The sequence below is a fragment of the Miscanthus floridulus genome, chromosome 11 (genome assembly GCF_019320115.1).
Source record: "Miscanthus floridulus cultivar M001 chromosome 11, ASM1932011v1, whole genome shotgun sequence".
Taxonomy (NCBI): domain Eukaryota; kingdom Viridiplantae; phylum Streptophyta; class Magnoliopsida; order Poales; family Poaceae; genus Miscanthus; species Miscanthus floridulus.
The window spans coordinates 88,937,527-88,955,368 of record NC_089590.1 but is presented as its reverse complement, the minus strand read 5'-3'; positions in this window follow the sequence as shown (position 1 = coordinate 88,955,368).

The window sequence follows — 17,842 nt, the reverse complement described above, 5'->3', positions numbered from 1 at the left end:
GACATCAGCTAGGTCAAAGTTTGACTTTGTCATGTTTGATTTCTAGCATATTGCGTAAGAGAAGAAGACCCTGCATTTTTTTATATTACAATTTATAAATGACACTTACATTTTCGCTGCCGGCCTACTTGCAGTTCTTTGTAGGTAACCTGTTTGTTTATATTCTGCATTTGTATGCTATACGCCCGTTCAAAATAACATAAACTAGATCAGTGATTGAGATAAATAGGATGAATTGGATGAAAGTCAACTTCCGTGGTTGGTATTTCTTATTTTTCATATTTTCTAGTTGTTTTTGAGAGACGTGGTGACCTATCCACGAAGAAGCTCACCATCACCGGTGATTATTACTAGAGTAATGTCCTGTTGTCTCCATAAACTTATCGTAGAATTTTAAAATTTTCCTCAAAATTAAATATCAGACCACTTATCCCTTTAACTTTTAAAATCGAGTAAAATACCTCCCTTGACCATTTTAAAGTGATTTCCTTGGTAGTTTTGCTGGCGTGGCAGTGGGGTCCATATAGCTAATTTCAAGTTGTTTTTGTGTATTAAGCCAGATGAATACAAATTTTATGTAAACATTGTAGAGCTTGATGCAATCTACAACTTTATAGTTAAAAACATTTTTATTTGAGATCTTTTATAGGATCAAATATTTGTTCTAAATTATTAGAATTTAAAATTCAAAATTTGAAATTTTCAAATGACGTAGGATATTGAGATAGTATATACCAAAGTTGTAGCTCTTAATATGATATGTAACTCTGTTGTTGACATTTTTTTTATCTAAGATTATTTAGAGGCCCACATATTTATTTTTAAGTTATCAGATTTTGAAATTTGTTTTTTTTTATTTTTTTTGTCAAACGACATTGGATGTTGACATTTAGTTTATCCAGTTTTTGAAGTTAAGATGGTAGGTTGTCTCGTATTTAAGGACAAGGATATTTTAAAATTAAGAACAAGTTCAAGGGAGAAAATTAGACTTACTCTTATGAATATGAAATTGAAGGACCAAAAATGCGATTAGGGGTGAATCGAAATCTTATTTTCTTTTCTCATCAAACAGACGAGTGATACATATAGACTACATCCTAATAGTTAAACTGAGCCTCTATTTTGTCTCTCGCCAAGATCACAACGTCAACCTTAGGAATGAGACTACAAAGATAGAAAAGCCAAACAAGATTTCAGTCTGAGTAGTTCTCGGAGAAGGCGGCTAAACCAAGAAAATTCTCTGTTGACAACATTATATGCTTAACAGTAGTATAGAGTTTGTATAACGAGGTTCAGATAGAAAACTAGAGTAGGTACCCAACCTCTATTGGTATCGCGTAAAGGCCTTTTTTATGTGATAAGAACAAGTATCTATGGATTTTCTTTTTTGTTTATGAATTTGTGTTTGTATCCTTTAGGTGCACAGCCACAAGTAGTGATTAAGGAAGCGATCAAACTATCTATGCCATGAAAAGAGAAACTTCTCAGATTTAGAAAAGCCTACCATGAAGGACTTCAACAAGGAGTTTTATTCTTTTTGAGATAAGACATAAATATTAGATTGATTTGAACCACAATTGCAAAGCAACTACTATACCAACCTCAATCAGGATCTTCACAAACTTGTTTTTTGTCACGCTATAATATAGGTTCGGCACACTTTCTCAATTGACACCAATTCGGTGTCACCTGTCAACCCGGTTTTCTTAGTTGACTTGACTCCAGAAGTCTTCCTTCTCAATCAAATTTTATAAGCTTATGATTCCTGGTGTGTATTCCAATCGTATCCACTTGCGTCATTTCCAATGGAGATAAACAAACATACATACACTAATCCTTGGAAGTTTCATCTCTAGTTTAATACTTTCCCTAACTAACAAACATGCCTAAACGTTGTAATTTGTTGAACCATGATTTGTAACTTGGAGATTTATGCAACGGTAATGCTCTCATGAGGACGTCCGGACGAACGGACGCAACTTCCTCACTCGCTACCGTGCCGTCGCTTGCTCCTGGCGTCCCTTTCAAAAAAAAATCTCTCTAATGCGCTCCGCCTCCACCGCGCTGTCCGCCTTCCCTACTCCGCGCTCCATCGTGCCGCTCGCCTGCACCGTGTCATCCGCTTGCCATGGCCGCCTCCACCGAGCTACTCACTCGCAGCGGCCGCCTCCACCACGCTGCTCTCTCGAAGCGGCCGCCTCGATCGAGCCGGACGATGGAGGAGCTTGAGTTTTCCGCGTCGCTGCTACACCAGTGAGCTCCATGCGCCGCTGCCGACCTCTGCGCCGGCGTCGAGCTCCGCAACGACGAGCCTCCATTCCTCCAAGCTACAAGGTGACATTGCGCTGAAAGCGAATGTCGCAAGTGTATGTTTGAAGTGTTTTAGATGTTTCATTTGGATATTGCATGTGTTTCATCTGGATGTTGCAAAAGTAGATCGGGATGTTGCACATGTTGCCATGGCTATACACGTATGTTGCAAGTCTATGTTCTAAATGTTTCAGCAGTTCTCAGACGTATGCTGCAAATGTATGTTTTCTAAATGTTTTAGCAGTTTCAGATGCATGTTGTAAGTGTTTTATCCAAATGTTGTAAGTGTTTCATCTGGATGTTGCATAAGTTGCAATCCAATGACTATACTGTTATGTTTCAAATGTATACTCTATATGTTGCAAGGGTGGAGCGATGTTGCAGAGCAGATGAGATAAGACGGGAGCCTGGAGCGCTTGGATCTGGCGACAGCCTCGGACTGCGCGGTGGCGTCGAAGCTGTTCTCCATGTTGGCGTAGTAGTCCATCATGGCCTACGACCTGGTGTTGGCGTTGGACTCCAGCAATGCGAGCTCCCGCTTGGACGTGTTTGCGGCGCCCGCGCGGTTGGCGTGCTCCTCCGCCTCCAGTGCCGCCAGCGAGGTGAGCAGCTTCTTGATGGACCATCCTCCTCTTTCTCAGCTGCTCCGTAGTTGTCTGCTTCGTGCTACTTCCGGCGCCGGCCGTTGGTCATCCCTGCGGCGTTGGCATTGGTGTTGGGGTGGGGATTGTCGAGGGTGATGCGTCCGGACGCAGGTACTGTCACAGGACGGGACACAGGGCGCGATGGCGTGGGATGCGATGCGGGCACGGGCGCAGGAGCAGCGTCTGGACACGTCCTGCGGCTAGACATACGAGCGCTAGCCCTTCCGTTTATGCAACTATCGCGTCATCTATCTTAGTACCACCTCTTGGAATCCAACTCCATACAATGGCTAGATGCAGGTTGTTTGAAACATGGTTCTGTGTTGGATTGGATTGTGCTGTCTTTGGATTGAAAACATTCTCTGGTTGAATTTGGATTGAAAACATATGGATGGTACGGTAGGGGTCAGATATGGCGAGAAGTGTGAGGTACAGTAGGATGGGTTGGCGGATGAAAAACAGAGATTTTTTTTTATATTAGATATAGATATAGCTAGATATATTAACTTGTATGCCTCCTATAAAAAATCAGAAGACAGAGTTTGAATGTTTAACTTATATATATGCGGAGTCCAATTCAGATGTTTAAGAACCCACCAATCATACGTTGCATGAGCTATTGTTTAGATTTTCTGATGCAGTTTTCCCGGATTTGAACCAGTAAAAATATGTGCTGTGAGTCTTAGCTCTTAAGATGATTGTGCTAGCCAACTGTATCTCCAATCTAAATAATTTAGGCTGATGTCAGTTGTGAGAAGTCAAGAATTCAACATGTACGTACCTCACTTCCGACCAGGGGATTGTGGAGTTTCGAACTTGCATACGCCGCCGCCTTCTTCGGACGATGAGTTCTACGGCGCCGGCGAGGATGAAGATAGCGACGACAGCAACTACAATGGCTTCCATTCGGGCTTCGGCGGTGGTGGCGACGGCGGCGGTGCGCGGCCGTGGACGACTCGGTTCGCCGGTCCGGACGAGCCGCGTCTCAGGCGGGGCTCCGGGCCAGCTTTGTGGGCACGGGAAATGAGGGATGCTGTCTTAATTGGTGGTGTCAGCTGCCCTGTCAAGTCGCTGCGCGGCGCCATGCCCTGCTGCGGGGCTGGCGGCGCGGTTCCCGCCACGCCTACGACGCGTGTCAAGGAGCCCCTGGATGGGAGGTGGACTTCGCTGCCATGTGCCCGGGCTCACCTTCTGCTGTCAGGGTCGCAGCGGTTGACCCAATGGTGGATGAAGTCACGTTTTGCACGCCGCGGCAGCTCGTCAAGGACTGCGACAGTGACGCACGCGACTCCATCGACATTTGCCCGCGTCGTGCACGCTCTTCCTGCGCCCCACACCGTGGCATCATGGGGTCCGCCCTAGTGGCCGATGGGGATCTACTCAACACTCGCATGCTTCGCGGGCCGTCCTGGTCGGATGATGGGCCTGACCTGTTGTTCGGTGGCACCTGTGATATTGGGCCAACGGCCTAGCCGCTTTCGCTGGAGGAGCTGGAGGTGGATATCTGCCTCTTGGGCCCGGAAGACGGTGCGCCTGGCCCTTCCTCGCCTGGGCCAGGGCAGACCGGCCAGGCCAGGGCCTACTTAGCCGACGTCGTTCGACGACGTTGCGGCTGTTCACGGCCCTGCGATGTCGCCTACACCGTTGTTGTACCAGGAGCTCACTGTGGGGCCGAGCGTGACCCTCTCCGGGGAACCACTCCTGGCCGTCGACCACCTCTGGTTGTGTGTCGATGCTACCACCCGTGGTGATGTTGCTACACCGCGGCCCATGACGACTGATGACTTCGTCTCCTCCTTCAAGAAGCCGCTGGAGCCGCCGGTCATGTTGTTGACACCGCAACTACGGCAGACTAGATCGACCAGGGCGGCGGCTCAGGAACCAAGCGATGAGCAGCAGATCCCAAAGAGGACCGCAAGACTTGCGGCGAACAGCAAACACAGGGAACCCAAGCCGGAAGCTCAGGCCCGCAAGGTGATGATGAAGCGGCGTCCATGTTGACACGGAGCTCCCCGACGAGGCCTCGTTTGATGAGTTCCAAATAGCCTTCAGCAAACCTCTGTCTGAGTCCACTAGGGAGGCGATGCAGGTTTTGTTCCCAGGTAGGAAGCAGCGGGCCTTGGGGTCCGTTCGCGCCGCCTAGTTGGGTGCAGGCAGGGTTCAAGACGCTCTCCGTAGTCTGTCCATTTTGGTCACAAAACTCTGTCGTCATGTAATCACTTTGTGTGTATCCAGTAGCTAGGGAAGTGGTTCCTTGGTCAGCCTTGATGGCCACTCGCCATCGAACCTGTCTCAAGTTGTTGTCTGAAACTTTCTCTCTTAATGAAATGGGACAATTGTCTATTGGACATCCAAAGTGATGGTCCTTTACTGACGGGCACCCACTTTGGAGCATTTTGCCAGAAGACACTCTGGTTCGTTGAAATTAGGCCACAGGGCACCGTGGATCGGTTGCAGCCGGTTGAGGAGAGAGAATAGCGGTGAAATGATATCCTTGCCCCTGCCGCTTTCTTCTTCCTCTCTCCCTTTCTCTGGGCGGTGCTGCTGCTGCTACGCGTGCGCCGCTGTAGACCGCTACCACATGCCGCCGCCAACCTAGCTTGGTTGCTCGCGCCACCACCGCCGCCGCTTTCCTGCTGAGAGCGCTCATCTGGAGCAGACAGCAGAGGCATGGAGCATCTCTCTCGTGACGCCCGGAGCAGACAACAGAGGCATGGACACCACGGTGGAGTTGGAGCAGAAGCCAGTGGTGGGGTACTAGAGCGTGATGGGCGCGCGCCCCTGCAACGCATGCGCCGCGGAGCCGACGCGGCTGCACTGTCGCGAGGATGGCGCATTCCTGTGCCCCGGCTGCCACGCCCCTACCACCATCAGCTGCCGTGCCGACGCCGCCACGCTCTGCTTTGCCTATGATGATGACATCAACTCGGCCCGCCACGAGCGCCTCCCCGTCGCGCCCTTCTTCGGCCCGCTCGCCGACGCGCCACAACCCTTCCTGTCCCTGGCCTTCGCCGCCGCGGCACAAAGAGAAGCGAGACAGAGGGGAAGCGAGAGGGAGAGAGAGAAGGGAGAGAGGGAGAGAGAAGCGAGACAAGGATGAATGAATGCTCTTGCAAATAAATAAAATAAAAGGTTTGGTAAAGTTACCTTGATAACTAGAGTGACGGGTTTGGGGAGTTCCTATCGGATATGTCCGAGCGGGGTCCATGTCCATCGTTCATGAGGGAGACGGCACAGCCTGGGTGGGGCATCCCTCTGCTCCTTACCTATCTCTCAGCAATCGCCTAAGCCATCCGATCGACTCAGGTAGTCCGTTGGTCTCTCCTTAATGGAGATCCCATTGTTGGGCCCTTCCAAGCTCTGCCTGGGAAGGCGGAGGGCCGTTTGCATGTGGTTGTGCCTTGTTTCCTACGCCCGGGTTGTGGTAGTGGTGGGCCATGCCCAGGCCACGTCCCGTTTAACCAGCTGTCATTTCGTTGGGCAGAGCGAGTCCCATCAGTCAGGATGCATCCCACCGCACGCCTGTCCGCATTAAATAGGAGAAGGGAGAGGGTTTTCCTCCCATTCTTTCACCTTTCTCCAACTGCTGCCTCTTCTCCTTCTTCCTTTTCGCCAAGCTCGTTCGTGCGCCATGGCGGTTTCTAGGAGAGAGGGTAGAGCGAGGTAGAGGAGAACTCATAGATTCATTCGTGAATCCGGGGTGGGATGTCGAGCTGAAGACCATCCAACGTGGACGAGGAGGTGCTGGCTGCCTTCACCAAGATGGGGCTGCTCCCGTCGAAGGAGGTGGCGCATTGGAGGGCTCCTGCATCGGGGAAGCCATTCCGCGTCCACAGGCTGACGGGGTTGTCACCTTTCTCGCCTTCCACGAGTACGGGCTTAGATATCCCGTGCACTGGTAACTACGCAGGCTCCTCAATGAGTGGGGCCTGGAGCTGCAGCACCTCAATCCGACTGGGGTGCTGCACATCGCCGGTTTCGTAACCGTCTACGAGGCCTTCCTCGGGATGGAGCCACATGTGGACCTCTTCCGATGAATCTTCACTGGGCAAGCCTTGTCTGAGGGGAAGCCACCCAGAACCGTGCGGGTTGGGGGTTTCACCCTATAGAAGAAGCCGAGGCCGTCGGGCTCCTACCCCGCGTACTCCCCCTGTGACTCCAATCAGGGGTGGCATGGTGAGTGGTTCTACATTAGGAACCCAGCGGAGGCGCCTTTCCCACCGTTCACCGGAAGAAGGTCGAAGAGGCAGGAGAACTGGTCGTGGGGTCCCATCAGTCGGCAGAACAAGCTGGAGGTCATCGAGGCGGAGCTTCAGAAGCTGGTGTAGCATGGCCTTGATGGGCTGTGGGTGTTCCACACCTTCCACCGTCGAGTCGCCCCGCTGGCGGAGAGGAGGTGGCCGATGTGGGCGTACTCCAGCCCAACGGATCCCGACCGTGCGTCGCCGGAGGAGTTAGCGAAGGACGAGGTCTAGAGTCGACTCGACCGGGTGCTACAACTGAGGGACAAAGACTCCCTTGAAGGAACGCTCGGACCTCTTCACGGCGCGTTGCTATCCAATCTGGTATGCTCTCCTCTTCTTATTCTGTGGTCTTTTTTCTCTTGCTCTCCTATATTTTGACTTCGAGTTGTCCGTTTCGTAGGGACTTATGGGTTACAGATCTCGGCCGTATCTTTCGAGGAGGGCAGAGGGCGTAGCTCGGCAAGCTTCCCTAAAGGAGGCAGCAGTTGCCAAGAAGAAGAGAGCTAAGAAGGCCCGGAGGAGGCATGAGAAGGAGAAGGAGATCGCCCAGCGGGTCCGGGCAGGTGAAAGCCAGAGCGACGAGGAGGCAGAGCTCGAGTCAGAGGAGCCCACAGAGATGGGTGGTGATGCGAGCACCTCCGAGGATGAAGAAGATCAGGGCGTCATTGTGACCTTGGTAGAGCGTCGTGAGCCTACGGCCGCGTCCGTCAGTGGTGGGCAGGATGCGGAGAGGCACGGCGATGTTCCCCAGTCGAGGAAGTGCGCCACGAGCGAAGACGTCGCCATCGAGCGAGAGGCGAAGCGGGCGCGGTCGCCGCGCTCTTCGGAGGCATCGTTGGCTTCGCACCCCCTGCTCCAAGCATGGTGGGGCACATCGGCCGGTAGGAGGAGCATGCTCGTACCCCGCATCTTTGGGGTCAACACGTGTGTGCGACCCATAATGGAGGGATGCCCCGTCAGTTACTCCGGTGGGTGCGCCATGCGCCGGTAGTCACGTCCATTCGTGGGCCGATCGGGAACCGGCCAGGTTGGCTCCTCCCTCGGTCGATACGAGGGGGCATGGTTCATGACCTATGAGTGGTCCTCATCCGGTGGGCTCGTCGCCAGCGGGTCGGGGCTTCAGGGCTCTGCCGCTTTCATCTAGGTATGTGTCTATGTTTCTTTTCGATCTCACGGCTGAGTTCTTTGAGCGCGACTGACCTGTACTTTGTTGATAGCGGCCAGGGGCTGACGGGACTGGGCATCGCCCCTCCTCCTGTGTGGGAGGAGTGGAGACCCAGCTTGCAGCGAGTTGCGACGAGAGGTGAGGAAAGCATATTGGCGGCGGTGCGACCTTCCCTTCTAGGGGTTGCGTCCTCTCGGCCAGTCGTGAGTATGACGGCAGCAGTGGCGATGGTGATGGCGGCGATCCCCATGGTGCTGGTGGGGGTTGGGTCGGAGGTGACCCTTGTGGTCCCTCCCCCAACAACTGTGGCCAAAGATAGGAGGGAATCTGGGTTCCCTGCCTGGTCACCCTCCTAGTCAGAGCTGGAGGGGTCGGGAGGAGACGTGGCCAGGCTAGAGTTAGAACATCTGCCGGTAGGCCATGGAGTCTAGATAGTGGAGATCCCCTGGTCCGACGAGGCAGGCACTGGGGTGGAGCCGCCGGCCATCCCGCCGTCGCAGGAGTTGGTGATGATCCAGCTGTCGCATGATACTGTGATGGCTGGATCCTCCAGCGGGTCGGGGGTGTCCTGCAAGCTGGTGTGGCCCTGCCTCGGTGACCTAAGGAAGACTCGGTTCATCCTTCGCGATGAGGAGGAGGTGGGGCTCTAGCACTTGCTTGGGGAGAGAGGACTGTCGATGGAGTCCGACCTCGCCTAAACCAAGGAGAGGCTCAAGGAGGCCTTGGAGCGGTTGGAGCTTGTCCACCAGGCGGTTACAGTCGACCTGCCACGTGTCGCAGAGGTAAGTTCTCTGTGTCTTTAGCGTTTGTCCTTGACTCCTTGGTCTTTCACTAATTGTTTCAGCATGTTTGCTTCTCATTTTACAGGATTTGGAGGTGATGTCGATCCAAAAGTCCCGTTTCCTCTGGGAGAAACATGGTCGGATGGGGTGGGAAGCCGTAATGTCACAGCGGGTTGACGAGCTTCAGTGCCAGCTGGAATCCACCCGCCGTGAGTCCCAAGACCGGGCAGCTGAGGCGTCGGGAGCGCGGGCTGCGGAACTGCTTGCGGTAGAACGGGTGACTGCTGCTGAGCGGGAGCTTGACGCGGTGAAGGTCCACTTGGCGGGGACCAAGGCGGCACTTCAGAAGTCCTTGGAGGCTCTAGAGACAGAGCAAAAGGCCCGGTCAGAGGCTAAAAAGGAGGTGGTCACGCTCCAGGGGCAAGTACTTGGTGTGGTGGAGTCAAACTCTCGTCTGCTTGAGAAGGTGACCTAGCAAGAGGAAGGACTCTCCATCCTCTAAGGCACCCGCCTTGGTATGTATCTGTTCCACCTTCGGTTGATGCCTTGGTTTTCCTTTCCTTTGCTTTTGAACTTGTCGTCCTTTTTTAGAACTGGGTGGAAAAATTGGCTATCTGGAGCGAGAGTTGGAGATAGCCAAGGCGGCAATCGATCAGAGCGCGGAGGCGCTAGCCAAGTCCCCTAAAGAGCGACGTGCTCTCGAGGGGGAGCTCGACTAGATTTGCAACGTCGCCCAGGTGGTTGTTTCCAAGGTGTTCGGGTCAGGGACAAGCACTAGTATCCCCGCCGTTCAGCTGGCGGAGGTCCAGAATAAAGTTCGGGCGTTCATCTCCGACGGCATGTTCTATGGGACGTCGGGGGTGCTGACCTCAGTGGCGACGCACCACCCAAATCTAGACTTTGCCGCCATTTGTAGAGGGTACGTCGATGGGTGGAGCGCTGATGCAATCCATGCGCTTGGGGAGAGCTTGGTGCCATACGCACAGATGGTTGCCGAGCAAGTCTCCGCGCGGTGGGTGATGGAGGCTCGCCGTTCGAGCATGGCTGAAGGCCTGCGCCAAGAAGATGTCATCCAGCCTACAGACGGAGTGGAGACCGGGTCGGAAGCGAGCGTCGTCCCACCTCTGACCGAGCCAAACGTTGTCCTGTCAGAAAGCGAGCAGCCCTTATCCTCATCGACCGTGCCGTCAGCCGATGCCGCCGGGCGACCACAATAGAATTTAGAGTAGAAACAGTCAGTATATATAAAATATAAGTTCATGGGGGAGTCCCGTGTGAACAGTTGTTTACATTCGTGAATACTACAATTTATTTTTTGTGATGGAATCACTCGTAAGGGGAAGCTTGTCCCACCCGTTCTTGTTTTTACCCTAGCATAGCTTTGTTTTTTATCCTTTCTTTTTCGTAGCTGCCTGTTTGACCCATAGGCTGCAACCTTAAGAACCCGGGCATGGCCCGCGAGGCTCAGCTACTCATAACCGTAGGTCATGGAGGGGTGTGATCAGTTGGGACTTTAAAACATAAGTCACGTAGGGTAATCAAAGGAACGGAATACCCTTTCACTCAGGCGATGCCCTTTCGTTTGGATGAAAAGTATTACTATATGATAGTAAAAAAAGAGATGTGGTATCGCACCCTCGTGGAGCCCCCGAGCGACCTAGACCGATAGTGCTCGGGCTGGGGTGCTTGTAGGAGCAAACGTTGAATGAAAGAAAATAGTAAGACCGAGCTTTAGGGGAAGAAACGACGTAACTGTTCGATGTTCCATGTGTTGGTGAGAATGTCACCGTTGTCATCCTTCAGTCGGTAGGTGCCCGGTCAGATCTCCTCGGTCACCGTATAGGGTCCTTCCCATGGTGGAGAGAGTTTATGTTTCTCCTTGGTTGATTGGATTCTTCGGAGCACAAGATCTCTGACCTCGAGGATCCTCCCCCTGATTTTTCTTTCGTGATACCTGCGGAGAGTTTGCTGATAGCGAGCGGAGCAGATGACAGTTGTCTCACGGGCCTCCTTGAGTAGGTCAACCGTGTCCTGCTGAGCCTCCGCGGCTCAGTCTCGGTCGAAGGCCTTCACTCTTGGGGCGCTGTGGTTGAGGTCGGAGGGCAACACTGTTTTAGCTTCATAGGCCAAGAAGAAAGGTGTAAACCCTATGGATTGGTTCAGGGTCATTCTCATGCTCTAGAGGATCGCTAGGACCTCTACAACCCATCGCCCAGCATACTTATTGAGTCAGTCGAAGATATGCGGCTTGAGTCCTTGGAGGACCATGCCATTGGTCCGCTTGACCTGACCATTAGTATGCGGATATCCAACCAAGGCTCAATCAATCCTGATACCATATCCATCACAGAAGTCTAGGAACTTCTTTCTAGTGAAGTTAGTTCCATGGTCAGTGATGATATAGTTAGGAACACCAAAATGATAGATGATGTCAAGGAAGAACTTGACCTCCTCTTCTGAGCGAATGTTGGTGATGGGCTTTGCCTCTATCCACTTGGTGAATTTGTCCATCTCTATGAGTAGGTGAGTGAAGCCACCCGAGCCCTTTTTGAGGGGTCCGACCATGTCGAGGCCCCAGACCGCAAATGGCTAGGTGATGAGGATGGTTGAAGCTCCTACGCCGGCAAATGAGTTTCCCGAGCATAGAACTGGCATCCCTCACACCTGCGGACGACCTCCTCTGCATCTCGCAGCGCAATGGGCCAGTAAAAACCTTGGCGAAAGGCTTTTCCAACTAGCGACCTCGGGGCCATGTGATGTCCATAGATTCTGGCATGGACCTCGAGGAGGAGTTGTTTCCCTTGGTCAGTAGGGATGCACTTCATGAGTACTCCCAACGGACTTTGCTTGTAAAGTTCATCACCGAATGTGATGCACGTCTTGGCGCGTTGAGCGATTCATCATGCTTTGGTCCTTTCTGGTGGGAGAATCTCCTCGAGGAGGTAGGTGAGTAGCGGTGCTATCCAGTCAGCGTGATCGAGTGCCACCACAGCGACGTCGGTGGGCGACATCATCATGGAGGCACCAAAGTCAGAGCCCCCGAGTGCTGGATTGGTGTCGGAGTGTGTCTGGATCGGACCTTCTAGGATGCAGGCAAACGGCTCATGAAGGTCGTTGATGAAGACCCCATCTAGAGACGGAATCCGTCTGGCAGCCAATTTTGTGAGAAAATCGACGGCATCATTGTCCTTTTGGGGGACATAATGTAGTTCGATCCTCTAGAATTTGTCCTCAAGCTTGCATACCTCTAGGCAGTATGCTGCCATGAGGGGGCTTTTTCAAGACGATTCCTTTATGACTTGGTCGACGACCAACTCCGAGTTGCTACGGACATATAGCCGCATAGCGCCGAGCTCGATGGCGATGCACAGTCTGTTGATGAGGGCCTCGTATTCCACGATGTTGTTTGAGGTCGAGAAATGGAGGTGGATCACGTAGCGAAGGCTGCTCCCATCTAGGGAGATCAGGACCACTCCAGCCTCTGAGCCGGGCGCCATCACCGACCCGTCGAAGTACATCGTCCAATACTCGTGGGTGACGTCTGGTGTCGGGAGCTAGATTTCCATCCATTCAGCGATAAAGTCCGTGAGAGCCTGAGATTTAATAGCAGTGCGGGGGATATACCTGATGTCGTGGCCCATTAGCTCGAGTGCCTACTTGGAGATTCGCCCCGTGGCATCGCGGTTGCGGATGATGTCTCCCAGCGAGTATGAAGTGACGACCATGACTTCGTGGTCGGTGAAGTAGTGCAGGAGCTTCTAGGTCACCATCAGCATGACGTATAGAAGTTTCTACACCTGTGGGTACTGAACCTTGGCATTGGAAGTACCTCACCGACGAAGTATACGGGTCGTTGGACCTTCAGGGGTTGTCCTGGCTCCTCCCTTTTGATGACTAGGGCGGCGCTCACCGTGTGGTTGCTTGCCACGATATAGAGGAGGAGGGGTTCTCCCTGTTCGAGAGCGATGAGGATTGGGGCCGATGTCAGTGATGTTTTGAGGCTTTCCAGAGCCTGCTGTGCCTCCATAGTCCAGAGAAACACGTCTGTCTTTTTGAGAAGTTTGTAGAGAGGCATCCCCCGCTCGCCTAGCCGGGAGATGAACCGGCTCAGGGCGACCAAACAGCCGGTGAGCCTCTGTATGCCCTTGACGTTGCGTATAGGGCCCATATTGGAGATGGCCATGATTTTTTCGGGGTTGGCCTCGATGCCATGTTCGGACACAATGTATTCAAGCAGCTTCCCCTTCGGAACCCCGAAAACATATTTTTCGGGATTCAATTTGATGTTGAACCTTCGAAGGTTTGTGAATGTTGCAGCTAAGTTCACGATCAGGTCGCAAGCTTGAGCTATTTTGACCACTATGTCATCCACATAGACGATGATTATTGGTTTTGGCTGCTTGACTTGATCAGGCTGGTCGAGCGGGTCAATTTGGTTGGCGAAGCATTGCTGCATGCACCGTTGATAGGTGGTGCCAGCGTTCTTCAGACCGAAAGGCATGGTTATATAGCAGTACGAACCATATGGGGTGATGAATGAAGTCACGAGCTAGTTGGACTCTTTCATCGCAATCTAGTGGTAGCCTGAGTAGGCATCCAGAAAGGAAAGGATTTCGCATCTTAAGGTGGAGTCGACTATCTGGTCTATGCGTGGCAAAGGAAAATGGTCCTTTGGACATGCCTTGTTGAGGCCAGTATAATCAACGCACATTCTCCATTTCCCGGTTTTCTTTTTAACAAGAACGGGATTGGATAGCCAGTCAGAGTGATATACCTCCTTGATGAATCCAGCTGTCAGGAGTTTGGCGATCTCCTCGCCTATGGCCCTACGCCTCTCATCGTCAAAGCGATGCAGGCGTTGCTTGGCAGTCTTTGAGTCTGGGACGAGGCGTAATGCATGCTCGGTGACCTCCTGCGGTATGCCCGGCATGTTAGAAGGTTTCCATACGAAGACATCACGATTGGCGCATAGAAAGTCGGCGAGCTTGCATTCCTATTTGGTCGAGAGCTTGGTCCCGATCCGCACCATCTTGGTTGGGTCGATTCCCACCACCTTAGTTTCCTCAATTGGGTGGAAGGCAGTCGAGGAGGTTAGTTTGCTGCAGTCCGAGACTACTGGAGTCAATGAGTTTTCGAGCTGAGGGAGCTTGGCTGAGTTGATGATGGCAGTGGCGAGCTCAAAATGCTCGTGGTTGCACATGTAGGTGTTCGAAAAGGTGCTACCCACAGTGATGACGCCGTTCGGTCCTGGCATCTTCAACTTGAGGTAGGTGTAGTTGGGGATTGCCATGAACTTGGCATAACATGGCCGCTCCAAGATGGCATGGTAGGACCCTGGGAAGTCCACCACCTCGAAGGTGAGGACCTCCGAGAGGAGGTTGGTTCGGTTTCCAAACATGACGGGTAGGTCGATATGCCCGAGCGGGTATGCCTACGTCCCCGGGATCACATCGTGGAAGGGAGAGCTCCCTAGGTGGAGCTTCGACTGGGGGATGCACATGGCGTCGAGGGTGTCGACGTAGAGAATGTTGAGGCTGCTGCCTCCATCGTCCATTAGCACCTTGGTGAGGTGCTTCTTGCGGACAATGGGGTCGACGATGATCGGGTAGCGACTCGGTCTAGCGACGTGGGACGGATGGTCCCTCTGATCAAAAGTGACCGGAGATTCTGACAAGCTAAGAAAAGAGGGGACAGCTATTTCAGCGACACATGCCTCTCTGTAGCGCACCTTGTGCTGGCGCTTGGAGTAGATGGCATCAGATCCCCCAAAGATCATGAGGCATTCCTTGGGGTTAGGAAAGCCATCATCATCCTTGCCTACCGTGCCTCCTTTCTTGGCTGCTGCCTCCTTGCCCTTTCCTTCCTTTGGCCCACCGGCCTATCGTAGAAAGCGCTTGAGGAGTTCGTAGTCCTTGTAGAGGTGCTTGATGGGGTAGGCGTGGTTGATGCATGGGCTCTCCATGAGCTTGTCGAAGTGGTCGGGCTGGCCCTGCTAGGGCTGTTTGCCCGCACGATTGGCCACGACGACCAAAGCGGAGTTGGCCGGTCGGCGGCGATCCTTCTTGTTCTTTTTGCCACATTGTGTGGAGGGGCCCTCACCTTGGTCCTTGCGCTTGGCCTTGCCCTTGTCCCGGCCTCCATTAAAGACCGCTCTGATCGCCTCCTCGCCAGAGGCGTGGTTTATGGCGATGTCAAGTAGGTCACGTGTGGTACGGGGCTTCAGACAGCCAAGCTTGTGGATCAAGGACTCACAGGTTGTCCCAGAGAGGAATGCGCTGATGACGTCTGCATCAATGACATCAGGAAGGGAGTTGCATCATTTTGAGAACCTATGGATGTAATACTGCAGGGACTCATTGGGCTCCTACTGGCAGCTCTTGAGGTCCTAGGAATTCCTAGGATAGACATACATCCCCTGGAAATTTCTGATGAAGATCCTCTTGAGATCCGCCTAGTCACGGATGCTGTCAGGCGGGAGGAATTCGAGCCATGCTCGAACATGCTCCCCCGCGCAAATGGGGAGGTATTGAATGATGAAGTGGTCATCATCCACTCCTCTGGCTCGGTAGGCGAGCCGGAAGTCTTCAAGCCATATACCGGGATTCATTTCCTCGGTGTATTTGGTGATGTTGGTGGGTGGTCGGAAGCGCTATGGGAACGACGCTTTCTAGATGCAATAGCCAAAGGCCCATGGTCCTGGGCTGTCTAGGCTGGGACTCTGGTCGTTTGGTCAGCGACCATGCCTGGGGTGCGTGTCCCCGCTCCCCTCGATGGTCCGGCCAGGGCCCGTGGCGCCATGCCTAGGGGATGTCATCATCATGTCGGACTTGATGCCGATTGTTGATGACGCTGTGAGCGTCACGGTTTGGTCCGAGCCATTCGCGCACAGGTGGTCGGTGTGGAGCGGGCGCCAGGTTAGGACGTGATGCAGTTGTGGCCTCCAGTTCCACGCGCCGACGACTATAGTGGTGAACGGATGGAGCGATTCGACTAGTGCACCCCCATTCCCCTGGTGGGGAAAGTGGCCACGAGCTGGTGTCGTGACGCGGAGCTCTCCGCCTATTGAACGGTGGTGGTTTCCACCAGCGCCTAGAGCTTCCGGTGGACCGCCTGCTCCTAGGGGTTGATAGGCTTGAAAAGGCCACGCAGAAGCATCGCCGCAGCAGCGATGTTTTGGCCAGCCCGAGCAAACTATGGGGGATCATTTCCTCCATCCAGGATGTTGCGCTGGACCTGATAGGCGCAACCTTGGGCGCCGCTTGCCTGTGTAGGCTCAGCGTGTTGCGCCGAGCATGCCAGCGTAGGTGGCAGTTGGCTCTGCCACCTTTGCCGCAACTCTTCGCCGTGCTCCTATGCACGATCGAGGGCCTCCGCACGAGGGTCCGGAGGGGTGTGAGTCTGTAGAGACTCCACTACCACCTACGACTGTCCTGGAGCATCCGCCATAGTGCACTCCTAGGATAGAGGGTGGCTAGGTGCCACAACGTCACCGATGCTAGAGTCATCGCTTTCAACGTCGTCATCCACAAGGTCGTGGAAGGAGGCGGGAGCGTAGCCCTCCATCCCCATGAATTCAGATGTGAGAGGGGGCGGCGTCAGCATCTTTCGGAGCCCCCACGCGTCCGCGTCCACAGGGGACGCGAGGCCATAGGGGAACCGGTCGCATGGCGGTTGCGGTGGGGACGATGGGGTCCCTCTAGAGAGTTGGCGGAAGATAATAAATAGTGAGTAAAGGATAATATGTACGTTACTCACAGTGGGGTTTGAGCCCAGCGTGGGCTCGGAGCGAAGCGCAGGCGTCTCGTCGTTGAGGTTGTCGGGTGGTCCGGAGTCGACAGAGGGCGCTCCTCCTCCAATGGGCGCCGGGTCAAGTGCCTCCTCGTGGAGGCGAAGCACGCCGAGCTAGTTGGCGATGAAGTCTAGGCTTCCGAAGAGGAAGGTCTGGAACGGCTCAAAGACGGGAGGAACCCACATCCCAATAGGTGGGAACATGGGAAACTCCAGGGAGCCGAAGCGAATCGTATCACTTGAGCTCGTCATGCCAAAGATGGTGGAAAGGTGGGCTATCCGATGACCAAAAAGCGTGAACGCACGGCGTCCTCCCCATGGACGGCGCCAACTGTTGGTGCGAAAAGTGACCAACAAGTAAATATTTGTAGTTTTGTCGTGCGTTGTGATCGGATGTGGCCTAACACTCAATGACACATGGTTTATACTGGTTCAGGCAATATGCCCTACATCCAATTCTAGTTGGTCGGTGATTTTATTCCTGAGCCTAGGTGCTCGAAGTTTGCTGTGGGGTTACAAACGAGTGGGAATAAAAAGGGGAGTGTTAAAGGTCCGGTCGGGCTCTGGACCGAAGGGCCAAGAGTGACAGGAGCTCCAACGTGCGCTAAATATTAGAACGTATGCTCTGTGTAGCTTTAGAGTTCTAAAGCCTAGCAGAGAGAGAGAGTTGGAATGAATCGTTGTCCTCTGGAAGATAGCGCATCCTCTTTTATAGGTGAAGGGGATGGCCTTACAAGTAAAAGAGAGAGAGTGTGTGTGTGCACGTGTGATACTAAGTCTTGTTGCCCACGCTGTCAGGTACAAGCCAGTCGTCAGCGCCCACAATATTGTTTATGTCAGACGCATGTGATAGGCTTTACTGTGTTCGCCTGGTATGAAAAATGACGACGCCCACAACACTGTAGGGCA